General features: G+C 43.3%; 1 protein-coding gene and 1 long non-coding RNA gene across 5 annotated transcripts in view; one reads left to right on the forward strand and one right to left on the reverse strand.

The window, feature by feature from the left end:
* The window catches only part of LOC118382582 (C-myc promoter-binding protein-like), a 144,215-nt gene that overhangs the window by 37,710 nt on the left and 93,183 nt on the right, over positions 1-13,322 (reverse strand). The window lies entirely within an intron of this gene.
* On the forward strand, positions 4,730-6,003 carry LOC127918232 (uncharacterized). 4 transcript variants are annotated; one of them, XR_008099526.1, is made up of 4 exons: positions 4,730-4,856; positions 5,081-5,297; positions 5,458-5,688; positions 5,817-6,003. It is a non-coding gene; the product is annotated as an uncharacterized LOC127918232 (long non-coding RNA). The 4 variants fall into 4 exon arrangements; XR_008099524.1 differs by lacking the exon at positions 5,817-6,003 and having other exon boundaries at positions 5,458-5,803; XR_008099525.1 differs by lacking the exon at positions 5,817-6,003 and having other exon boundaries at positions 5,113-5,297; positions 5,458-5,797.

Genomic DNA, 13,322 nt, shown 5'->3' on the forward strand with positions numbered 1-13,322 from the left:
CAGTGATTCCAGACCAGTGATACCAGACGAGTGATTCCAGACCAGTGATTCCAGACCAGTGATTCCAGACCAGTGATTCCAGACCAGTGATTCCAGACCAGTGATTCCAGACCAGTATTCCAGACCAGTGATTCCAGACCAGTATTCCAGACCAGTGATTCCAGACCAGTGATTCCAGACCAGTGATTCCAGACCAGTGATTCCAGACCAGTGATACCAGACGAGTGATTCCAGACCAGTGATTCCAGACCAGTGATTCCAGACCAGTGATTCCAGACCAGTATTCCAGACCAGTGATTCCAGACCAGTATTCCAGACCAGTGATTCCAGACCAGTGATTCCGGACCAGTGATTCCAGACCAGTGATTCCAGACCAGTGATTCCAGACCAGTGATTCCAGACCAGTGATTCCAGACCAGTATTCCAGACCAGTGATTCCGGACCAGTGATTCCGGACCAGTGATTCCAGACCAGTGATTCCAGACCAGTGATTCCAGACCAGTATTCCAGACCAGTGATTCCAGACCAGTATTCCAGACCAGTGATTCCAGACCAGTATTCCAGACCAGTGATTCCGGACCAGTGATTCCGGACCAGTGATTCCAGACCAGTGATTCCAGACCAGTGATTCCAGACCAGTGATACCAGACCAGTGATTCCAGACCAGTGATTCCAGACCAGTGATTCCGGACCAGTGATTCCAGACCAGTGATTCCAGACCAGTGATTCCAGACCAGTGATTCCAGACCAGTGATTCCGGACCAGTGATTCCAGACCAGTGATTCCAGACCAGTGATTCCGGACCAGTGATTCCGGACCAGTGATTCCAGACCAGTGATTCCAGGCCAGTGATTCCAGACCAGTGATTCCAGACCAGTGATTCCAGACCAGTGATTCCAGACCAGTGATTCCGGACCAGTGATTCCGGACCAGTGATTCCAGACCAGTGATTCCGGACCAGTGATTCCGGACCAGTGATTCCGGACCAGTGATTCCGGACCAGTGATTCCGGACCAGTGATTCCAGACCAGTGATTCCGGACCAGTGATTCCGGACCAGTGATTCCGGACCAGTGATTCCGGACCAGTGATTCCAGACCAGTGATTCCAGACCAGTGATTCCGGACCAGTGATTCTGGACCAGTGATTCTGGACCAGTGATTCCGGACTAGTGATTCCAGACCAGTGATTCCGGACCAGTGATTCCGGACCAGTGATTCCAGATCAGTGATTCCAGATCATGACCATATTACAGATCAGGGGGGGGATCAACAGCGACCCCCATGTACTTACCACAAACGTCTTGTTTACTAACCTGGTTAACTAACCTTGTTTACTAACCTTGTTTACTAACCTTGTTTACTAACCTTGTTTACTAACCTGGTTTACTAACCTTGTTTACTAACCTGGTTTACTAACCTTGTTTACTAACCTGGTTTACTAACCTGGTTTACTAACCTTGTTTACTAACCTGGTTTACTAACCTGGTTTACTAACCTGGTTAACTAACCTGGTTAACTAACCTTGTTTACTAACCTTGTTTACTAACCTTGTTTAGTAACCTTGTTTAGTAACCTTGTTTACTAACCTTGTTTACTAACCTGGTTAACTAACCTGGTTTACTAACCTGGTTTACTAACCTTGTTTACTAACCTGGTTTACTAACCTTGTTTACTAACCTGGTTTACTAACCTTGTTTACTAACCTTGTTTACTAACCTGGTTTACTAACCTGGTTTACTAACCTGGTTAACTAACCTTGTTTACTAACCTTGTTTACTAACCTTGTTTACTAACCTTGTTTAGTAACCTTGTTTACTAACCTTGTTTAGTAACCTTGTTTACTAACCTTGTTTACTAACCTGGTTAACTAACCTGGTTTACTAACCTGGTTTACTAACCTTGTTTACTAACCTGGTTTACTAACCTTGTTTACTAACCTGGTTTACTAACCTTGTTTACTAACCTTGTTTACTAACCTGGTTTACTAACCTTGTTTACTAACCTTGTTTACTAACCTTGTTTACTAACCTGGTTAACTAACCTGGTTTACTAACCTTGTTTACTAACCTTGTTTACTAACCTGGTTAACTAACCTTGTTTACTAACCTTGTTTACTAACCTGGTTTACTAACCTGGTTTACTAACCTTGTTTACTAACCTGGTTTACTAACCTGGTTTACTAACCTGGTTTACTAACCTTGTTTACTAACCTGGTTTACTAACCTGGTTTACTAACCTGGTTAACTAACCTGGTTTACTAACCTTGTTTACTAACCTGGTTTACTAACCTGGTTAACTAACCTGGTTTACTAACCTGGTTTACTAACCTTGTTTACTAACCTTGTTTACTAACCTTGTTTACTAACCTGGTTTACTAACCTGGTTAACTAACCTGGTTTACTAACCTGGTTAACTAACCTGGTTTACTAACCTTGTTTACTAACCTTGTTTACTAACCTTGTTTACTAACCTGGTTTACTAACCTGGTTAACTAACCTGGTTTACTAACCTTGTTTACTAACCTGGTTTACTAACCTGGTTTACTAACCTGGTTAACTAACCTGGTTTACTAACCTTGTTTACTAACCTGGTTTACTAACCTGGTTAACTAACCTGGTTTACTAACCTGGTTTACTAACCTGGTTTACTAACCTTGTTTACTAACCTTGTTTACTAACCTTGTTTACTAACCTGGTTAACTAACCTGGTTTACTAACCTGGTTAACTAACCTGGTTTACTAACCTTGTTTACTAACCTTGTTTACTAACCTTGTTTACTAACCTGGTTTACTAACCTGGTTTACTAACCTGGTTTACTAACCTTGTTTACTAACCTTGTTTACTAACCTGGTTTACTAACCTGGTTTACTAACCTGGCCTGACTGCTCACTTCTCTCCGTGACTCTGTTTGTGCTCTAGTATACATGATCCCAGTTCTAGCCCCAAGACGGAGACAATCTGAAGGAACGAAAAAAGGTACATTTTGTGCTAATTTACAGGAACATTGAACCATGCCGCACGTAGTAGTTTACAAACTCTGTGGATAGTGCTCCAACTATGACATCATAACTGAATTCCTCCATCTTTATGCACGCCCCAAGCATTCACAAATATAAAAAAAAAAACTAAAAGCATTGTATTTGGGACAAATCATTCACTAACAACCATAAACCTCAACTGAATCTTGTAATAAATAATGTGGAAATTGAGAACTGTCATGGTCCTACAGGCCCTAGTTTCTACCTTCTTAACAACACTATCAACAAGGCAGGTCCAACAGGCCCTAGTTTCTACCTTCTAAACAACACTATCAACAAGGCAGGTCCTACAGGCCCTAGTTTCTAACTTCTTAACAACACTATCAACAAGGCAGGTCCTACAGGCCCTAGTTTCTACCTTCTTAACAACACTATCAACAAGGCAGGTTCTACAGGCCCTAGTTTCTACCTTCTTAACAACACTATCAACAAGGCAGGTCCTACAGGCCCAAGTTTCTACCTTCTTAACAACACTATTAACAAGGCAGGTCCTAGTTTCTACCTTCTTAACAACACTATCAACAAGGCAGGTCCTACAGGCCCTAGTTTCTACCTTCTTAACAACACTATCAACAAGGCAGGTCCTACAGGCCCTAGTTTCTACCTTCTTAACAACACTATCAACAAGGCAGGTCCTACAGGCCCAAGTTTCTACCTTCTTAACAACACTATTAACAAGGCAGGTCCTAGTTTCTACCTTCTTAACAACACTATCAACAAGGCAGGTCCTACAGGCCCTAGTTTCTACCTTCTTAACAACACTATCAACAAGGCAGATCCTACAGGTCCTAGTCTCTACTTCTTAACAACACTATCAACAAGGCAGGTCCTTCAGGTCCTAGTTTCTACTTCTTAACAACACTATCAACAAGGCAGGTCCTTCAGGCCCTAGTTTCTACCTTCTTAACAACACTATCAACAAGGCAGGTCCTAGTTTCCACCTTCTTAACAACACTATTAACAAGGTAGGTCTATGTATGTCATGTAGTATTTTAAACTATAAGTAACTGTCTTATGTTGCTGGAACCCAGGAAGAGTAGCTGCTGCCTTGGCAGGAACTAATGGGGATCCATAATAAACCCCAGGAAGAGTAGCTGCTGCCTTGGCAGGAACTAATGGGGATCTATAATAAACCCCAGGAAGAGTAGCTGCTGCCTTGACAGGAACTAATGGGGATCCATAATAAACCCCAGGAAGAGTAGCTGCTGCCTCGGCAGGAACTAATGGGGATCCATAATAAACCCCAGGAAGAGTAGCTGCTGCCTTGGCAGGAACTAATGGGCATCCATAATAAACCCCAGGAAGAGTAGCTGCTGCCTTGGCAGGAACTAATGGGAATCCATAATAAACCCCAGGAAGAGTAGCTGCTGTCTTGGCAGGAACTAATGGGGATCCATAATAAACCCCAGGAAGAGTAGCTGCTGCCCTGGCACAGATTCACAGAGAGGAGACCACAGATTCCAGAGTGGAGATTTAATATCCTATTGGGGCGGCAGGGTAGCCTAGTGGTTAGAGTGTAGAGGTGGCAGGAAGTCTAGTGGTTAGAGTGTAGAGGAGGCAGGTAGCCTAGTGGTTAGAGTGTAGAGGTGGCAGGTAGCCTAGTGGTTAGAGTGTAGAGGTGGCAGGTAGCCTAGTGGTTAGAGTGTAGAGGTGGAAGGTAGCCTAGTGATTAGAGCGTAGGGCGGCAGGGTAGCCTAGTGGTTAGAGTGTAGAGGTGGCAGGTAGCCTAGTGGTTAGAGTGTAGAGGAGGCAGGTAGCCTAGTGGTTAGAGTGTAGAGGAGGCAGGTAGCCTAGTGGTTAGATTGTAGAGGAGGCAGGTAGCCTAGTAGTTAGAGTGTAGAGGTGGCAGGTAGCCTAGTGGTTAGAGTGTAGAGGTGGAAGGTAGCCTAGTGATTAGAGCGTAGAGGTGGAAGGTAGCCTAGTGATTAGAGTGTAGAGGTGGCAGGTAGTCTAGTGGTTAGAGTGTAGAGGTGGAAGGTAGCCTAGTGGTTAGAGTGTAGAGGTGGCAGGTAGCTTAGTGGTTAGAGTGTAGAGGTGGAAGGTAGCCTAGTGGTTAGAGTGTAGAGGTGGCAGGTAGCCTAGTGGTTAGAGTGTAGAGGTGGCAGGTAGCCTAGTGGTTAGAGTGTAGAGGTGGCAGGTAGCCTAGTGGTTAGAGTGTAGAGGTGGCAGGTAGCCTAGTGGTTAGAGTGTAGAGGAGGCAGGTAGCCTAGTGGTTAGAGTGTAGAGGTGGCAGGTAGCCTAGTGGTTAGAGTGTAGAGGTGGAAGGTAGCCTAGTGATTAGAGCGTAGAGGTGGAAGGTAGCCTAGTGATTAGAGTGTAGAGGTGGCAGGTAGTCTAGTGGTTAGAGTGTAGAGGTGGAAGGTAGCCTAGTGGTTAGAGTGTAGAGGTGGCAGGTAGCTTAGTGGTTAGAGTGTAGAGGTGGAAGGTAGCCTAGTGGTTAGAGTGTAGAGGTGGCAGGTAGCCTAGTGGTTAGAGTGTAGAGGTGGCAGGTAGCCTAGTGGTTAGAGTGTAGAGGTGGCAGGTAGCCTAGTGGTTAGAGTGTAGAGGTGGCAGGTAGCCTAGTGGTTAGAGTGTAGAGGAGGCAGGTAGCCTAGTGGTTAGAGTGTAGAGGTGGCAGGTAGCCTAGTGGTTAGAGTGTAGAGGTGGCAGGTAGCCTAGTGGTTAGAGTGTAGAGGTGGCAGGTAGCCTAGTGGTTAGAGTGTAGAGGTGGAAGGTAGCCTAGTGGTTAGAGTGTAGAGGTGGCAGGTAGCCTAGTGGTTAGAGTGTAGAGGTGACAGGTAGCCTAGTGGTTAGAGTGTAGAGGTGGCAGGTAGCCTAGTGGTTAGAGTGTAGAGGTGGCAGGTAGCCTAGTGGTTAGAGTGTAGAGGTGGAAGGTAGCCTAGTGGTTAGAGTGTAGAGGTGGCAGGTAGCCTAGTGGTTAGAGTGTAGAGGTGGCAGGTAGCCTAGTGGTTAGAGTGTAGAGGCGGCAGGGTAGCCTAGTGGTTAGAGTGTTCAAACCCTTGAGCTGACAAGGTACAAAACTGTCGTTCTGCCCCTGAACAGGCAGTTAACCCACTGTTCCTAGGCCGTCATTGAAAATAAGAATTTGTTCTTAAACTGACTTGCCTGGTTAAATAAAGGTTACATTAAATAGTACAGATCACATCCTAAGAGTTAATCCAGACAAACAAGCATTAATAATGTCTATCAGGGTCATAACTCAGCATCATAGTCCTTACCCCTCCTTCTCTCTCTCCTCTCATCTCCTCCCCCTTCACCATTCCCTCCCTACCTCCTTCTCTCCCTCCCCTCCACCTCTCCTTACCCCCTTATCTCTCTCTCTCCTCCCCTCCCCCTTCACCCCTCCCTCCACCTCTCCTTATCTCTCCTTACCCCCCTTCTCTCTCTCCTCTCCTCCCCCTTCACCCCTCCCTCCCTACCCCCCTTCTCTCCCTCCCCTCCACCTCTCCTTACCCCCCCTTCTCTCTCTCCTCTCCTCCCCCTTCACCCCTCCCTACCCACCCTTCTCGACCCTCCCCTCCACCTCTCCTTACCCCCTTCTCTCCCTCCCCTCCTCCTCTCCTTACCCCCTTCTCTCTCTCCTCTCCTCCCCCTTCACCCCTCCCTCCTTACCCCTCTCTCTCTCCTCTCCTCTCCTCCCCTTCACCCCTCCTTCTCTCTCTCTCCTCTCCTCCCCGTCACCCCTCCCTACCCCCCTTCTCTCCCTCCCCTCCACCTCTCCTTACCCCCCTTCTCTCTCTCCTCTCCTCCCCCTTCACCCCTCCCTCCTTACCCCCCTTCTCTCTCTCCTCTCCTCTCCTCCCCTTCACCCCTCCCTCCCTACCCCCTTCTCTCCCTCCCCTCCACCTCTCCTTACCCCTCCTTCTCTCTCTCCTCTCCTCCCCTTCACCCCTCCATCCCTACCCCCCTTCTCTCCTTCCCCTCCACCTCTCCTTACCCCCCTCCTCTCCTCCCCCTCCACCTCTCCTTACCCTCCCTTCTCTCCCTCCTCTCCTCCCCTTCTCTCTCTCCTCCCCTTCCCTTCTCTCCCTCTCCTCCCCCTCTCCTCTCCTTACCCTCCCTTCTCTCCCTCCCTCTCCTCCCCTTCTCTCCCTCCTCTCCTCCCCTTCTCTCTCTCCTCCCCTTCCCTTCTCTCCCTCTCCTCCCCCTCACCTCTCCTTACCCTCCCTTCTCTCCCTCCTCTCCTCCCCTTCTCTCTCTCCTCCCCTTCCCTTCTCTCCCTCCCTCTCCTCCCCCTCACCTCTCCTTACCCTCCCTTCTCTCCCTCCCTCTCCTCCCTTCTCCCACCCCTCCTCCCCCTCTACTTACACCAATAATCTGAACTGCCATGCATCATAGTCCTTACCCCTCCCTTCTCTCCCTCCTCTCCTCCCCTTCTCTCTCTCCTCCCCTTCCCTTCTCTCCCTCTCCTCCCCCTCTCCTCTCCTTCCCCTCCCTTCTCTCCCTCCTCTCCTCCCCTTCTCTCTCTCCTCCCCTTCCCTTCTCTCCCTCCTCTCCTCCCCCTCCAACTCTCCTTACCCTCCCTTCTCTCCCTCCTCTCCTCCCCTTCTCTCTCTCCTCCCCTTCCCTTCTCTCCCTCCTCTCCTCCCCCTCACCTCTCCTTACCCTCCCTTCTCTCCCTCCTCTCCTCCCTTCTCCCACCCCCTCCTCCCCCCTCTACTTACACCAATAATCTGAACTGCCATGCATCATAGTCCTTATCCCTCCCTTCTCTCTCTCCTCTCCCCTCCCTCCCTCTCCCCCTTCACCTCTCCGTACCCCTCCCTTTTGCCATGCCAAGGATACGTCAAGTCCACCCCTCCTCACTCACTCCCCTCCCCCTCTCCTAGTCTACATGAATCCAGCCTCCACTGACCTGAACATAATTCTATAATCTCATGTTGCTCTATGAGGCTATTACAGAACACACACACACACACACACACACACACACACACACACACACACACACACACACACACACACACACACATCGAGCAGTGCGTCTGGCTGGAAACGAACAAACTAGCCTTGTTCGGTCCAACTTCCTCAAGCTGACAGAAAGTATATGAGTCATCAGAGAGAGTAGAGAGAATAAAGCAAGGTATTTCCTTCTGCAGGGCACTGTACTGTACTATATTGTATTGTACTATATTGTACTGTATTGTACTGTATTGTATTGTACTGTATTGTACTGTATTGTACTGTATTGTATTGTACTGTATTGTATTGTACTATATTGTACTGTACTATATTGTATTGTACTATATTGTACTGTACTATATTGTATTGTACTATATTGTACTGTACTATATTGTACTGTACTATATTGTACTGTACTATATTGTACTGTACTATATTGTATTGTACTATATTGTACTGTACTATATTGTACTGTACTATATTGTATTGTACTATATTGTACTGTACTATATTGTATTGTACTATATTGTACTGTACTATATTGTATTGTACTATATTGTACTGTACTATATTGTACTGTACTATATTGTATTGTACTATATTGTACTGTACTATATTGTATTGTACTATATTGTACTGTACTATATTGTACTGTACTATATTGTATTGTACTATATTGTACTGTACTATATTGTATTGTACTATATTGTACTGTACTATATTGTATTGTACTGTATTGTACTGTACTATATTGTATTGTACTATATTGTACTGTATTGTACTGTACTTTACTGTATTGTGCTGTACTATATTGTATTGCACTATATTGTACTGTATTGTACTGTACTTTACTGTATTGTACTGTATTATATTTTACTGTATTGTACTATATTGTATTGTACCATATTGTACTATATTGTATTGTACTATATTGTATTGTACTGTATTGTACTGTACTATATTGTATTGTACTATATTGTACTGTACTATATTGTATTGTACTATATTGTACTGTATTGTACTGTACTTTACTGTATTGTACTGTATTATATTTTACTGTATTGTACTATATTGTATTGTACTGTATTGTACTGTACTATATTGTATTGTACCATATTGTACTGTATTATATTGTATTATATTGTATTGTACTGTATTGTACTGTATTATATTGTACTATATTTTACTATATTGTATTGTACTGTATTGTACTGCATTATATTGTACTGTATTGTACTGTACTATATTGTATTGTACTATATTGTACTGTACTATATTGTACTGTACTATATTGTACTGTATTGTACTGTACTTTACTGTATTGTACTGTATTATATTTTACTGTATTGTACTATATTGTATTGTACCATATTGTACTGTATTATATTGTACTATATTGTATTGTACTGTATTGTACTGTATTATATTGTACTATATTGTACTATATTGTATTGTACTGTACTGTATTATATTGTACTGTTTGTAAGTCGCTCTGGATAAGAGCGTCTGCTAAATGACTTAAATGTAAATGTAATGTAAAAATGTACTATATTGTATTGTACTATATTGTACTGTACTATATTGCATTGTACTATATTGTACTGTATTGTACTGTATTGCACTGTATTGTAGTGCACTTTACTGTACTTTACTGTATTGTACTGTACTTTACTGTATTGTACTGTAATTTACTGTATTGTACTGTATTGTACTGTACTATATTGTATTGTACTACTATATTGTATTGTACTGTACTTTACTGCATTGTACTGTATTGTACTGTATTGTACTGTACTTTACTGTATTGTGCTGTATTGTAAAGTATTGTACTGTATTGTAAAGTATTGTATTGTACTGTATTGCACTGTATTGTACTGTATTGCACTGTATTGTACTGCACTTTACTGTATTGTACTGCATTGTACTGTACTTTACTGTATTGTACTGTACTTCACTGTATTGTACTGTAATCTACTGTATTGTACTGTAATTTACTGTATTGTACTGTATTATATTGTACTGTATTGTACTGTGCTTTACTATATTGTACTGTACTGTATTGTATTGTACTCTATTATATTGTACTATATTATATTGTACTGTATTGTACTGTGCTTTACTATATTGTACTGTACTGTATTGTATTGTACTGTATTATATTGTACTATATTATATTGTACTGTATTGTACTGTATTGCACTGTATTGTACTGCACTTTACTGTATTGTAATGCACTTTACTGTATTGTACTGCATCGTACTGTACTTTACTGTATTGTACTGTACTTTACTGTATTATACTGTACTTTACTGTATTGTACTGTACTATATTGTATTGTACTGTATTGTACTGTACTATATTGTACTGTACTTTACTGTACTGCATTGTACTGTATTGTACTGTATTGTACTGTACTTTACTGTATTGTGCTGTATTGTAAAGTATTGTACTGTATTGTAAAGTATTGTATTGTACTGTATTGCACTGTACTTTACTGTATTGTACTGTACTTTACTCTATTGTACTATATTGTGTTGTATTGTACTGTATTTATGTTTTATGCAACCTGGCCCATGATTATTGATGCGCCATTATTTCTGTCTCTACTTTGCACATTCTTCCACTGCAAAACTACCATTCCAGTGTTTTACTTGCTATATTGTATTTACTTTACCACCATGGCCTTTTTTGCCTTTACCTCCCTTATCTCACCTCATTTGCTCACATCTTATATAGACTTGTTTATACTGTATTATTGACTGTATGTTTGTTTTACTCCATGTGTAACTCTGTTGTTGTATGTGTCACACTGCTTTGCTTTATCTTGGCCAGGTCGCAGTTGTAAATGAGAACTTGTTCTCAACTAGCCTACCTGGTTAAATAAAGGTGTTCTCAACTAGCCTACCTGGTTAAATAAAGGTGTTCTCAACTAGCCTCCCTGGTTAAATAAAGGTGTTCTCAACTAGCCTACCTGGTTAAATAAAGGTGAAATAAAAAATGTAAAAACTCATCCCGTCAGTAGATGATGCCTCGTTATTCTTTAAAAGTGCCTTCCTCACCATCTTAAATAAGCATGCCCCTCTCAAAAAAATGTAGAACTAGGAATAGATATAGTCTTTGGTTCACTCCAGACCTGTCTGCCCTTGACCAGCACAAAAACATCATGTGGCGTTCTGCATTAGCATCGAACAGCCCCCGTGATATGCAGCTGTTCAGGGAAGTTAGGAACAAATATACACAGGCAGTTAGAAAAGCTAAGGCAAGATTTTTCAAACAGAAATTTGCATCCTGTAGTACTAACTCAAAAAAGTTCTGGGACACTGTAAAGTCCATGGAGAATAAGAGCACCTCCTCCCAGCTGCCCACTGCTCTGAGGCTAGGAAACACTGTTACCACCGATAAATCCACGATAATTGAGAATTTCAATAAGCATTTCTCTACGTCTGGCCATGCTTTCCACTTAGCTACCCCTACCCTGGTCAACTGCCCGGCATGCTCCACAGCAACCCGCCAAAGCCCCCACCATTTCACCTTTACCCAAATCCAAATAGCTGACGTTCTGAAAGAGCTGCAAAATCTGGACCCCTACAAATCAGCCGGGCTAGATAATCTGGACCCTCTCTTTCTAAAAATATCTGCCGAAATTGTTGCAACCCCTATTACTAGCCTGTTTAACCTCTCTTTTGTATCGTCTGAGATTCCCAAAGATTGAAAAGCTGCCGCGGTCATCCCCCTCTTCAAAGTGGGTGACACTCTAGACCCAAACTGCTACAGACCTATATCTATTGTTTTTCTAAGGTCTTCGAAAGCCAAGTTAAACAGATTACTGACCATTTCGAATTCCACCATACCTTCTCCGCTGTGCAATCTGGTTTCCGAGCCGGTCACGGGTGCACCTCAGCCACACTCAAGGTTCTAAACGACATCATAACCGCCATCGATAAAAGACATTTACTGTGCAGCTGTATTCATCGACCTGGCCAAGGCTTTCGACTCTGTCAATCACAACATTCTTATTGGCAGACTCAACAGCCTTGGTTTCTCAAATGATTGCCTTGTCTGGTTTACCAACTACTTCTCTGATAGAGTTCAGTGTGTCAAATCGGAGGGCCTGTTGTCTGGACCTCTGACAGTCTCTATGGGTGTGCCACAGGGTTCAATTCTCGGGCCGACTCTCTTTCCTGTATACATCAATGATGTTGCTCTTGCTGCTGGTGATTCTCTGATCGACATCTACGCAGACGACACCATTCTGTATACTTCTGGCCCCTCCTTGGACACTGTGTTAACTAACCTCCAGACGAGCTTCAATGCCATACAACTCTCCTTCCGTGGCCTCCAACTGCTCTTAAACGCAAGTAAAACTAAATGCATGCTGTTGTATTCAGCATTTCACTGTGAGGTCTACTTTCACTGTGAGGTCTACTACACCTGTTGTATTCAGCATTTCACTGTGAGGTCTACTACACCTGTTGTATTCAGCATTTCACTGTGAGGTCTACTACACCTGTTGTATTCAGCATTTCACTGTAAGGTCTACTACACCTGTTGTATTCAGCATTTCACTGTAAGGTCTACTACACCTGTTGTATTCATCATTTAACTGTGAGGTCTACTACACCTGTAGTATTCAGCATTTCACTGTGAGGTCTACTACACCTGTTGTATTCAGCATTTCACTGTGAGGTCTACGACACCTGTTGTATTCAGCATTTCACTGTGAGGTCTACTACACCTGTTGTATTCAGCATTTCACTGTAAGGTCTACTACACCTGTTGTATTCAGCAGTTCACTGTAAGGTCTACTACACCTGTTGTATTCAGCATTTCACTGTAAGGTCTACTACACCTGTTGTATTCAGCATTACACTGTGAGGTCTACTACACCTGTTGTATTCAGCATTTCACTGTCAGGTCTACTACACCTGTTGTATTCAGCATTTCACTGTGAGGTCTACTACACCTGTTGTATTCAGCATTTAACTGTGAGGTCTACTACACCTGTTGTATTCAGCATTTCACTGTGAGGTCTACTACACCTGTTGTATTCAGCATTTCACTGTGAGGTCTACTACACCTGTTGTATTCAGCATTTCACTGTAAGGTCTACTACACCTGTTGTATTCAGCATTTCACTGTGAGGTCTACTACACCTGTTGTATTCAGCATTTCACTGTAAGGTCTACTACACCTGTTGTATTTAGCATTTCACTGTAAGGTCTACTACACCTGTTGTATTCAGCATTTCACTGTGAGGTCAACCACACCTGTTGTATTCAGCATTTCACTGTGAGGTCTACTACACCTGTTGTATTCAGCATTTCACTGTGAGGTCTACTACACCTGTTGTATTCAGCATTTCACTGTGAGGTCTACTACAC

This window comes from Oncorhynchus keta, unplaced genomic scaffold, assembly GCF_023373465.1.
Source record: "Oncorhynchus keta strain PuntledgeMale-10-30-2019 unplaced genomic scaffold, Oket_V2 Un_contig_1381_pilon_pilon, whole genome shotgun sequence".
In the NCBI taxonomy this organism is placed as follows: domain Eukaryota; kingdom Metazoa; phylum Chordata; class Actinopteri; order Salmoniformes; family Salmonidae; genus Oncorhynchus; species Oncorhynchus keta.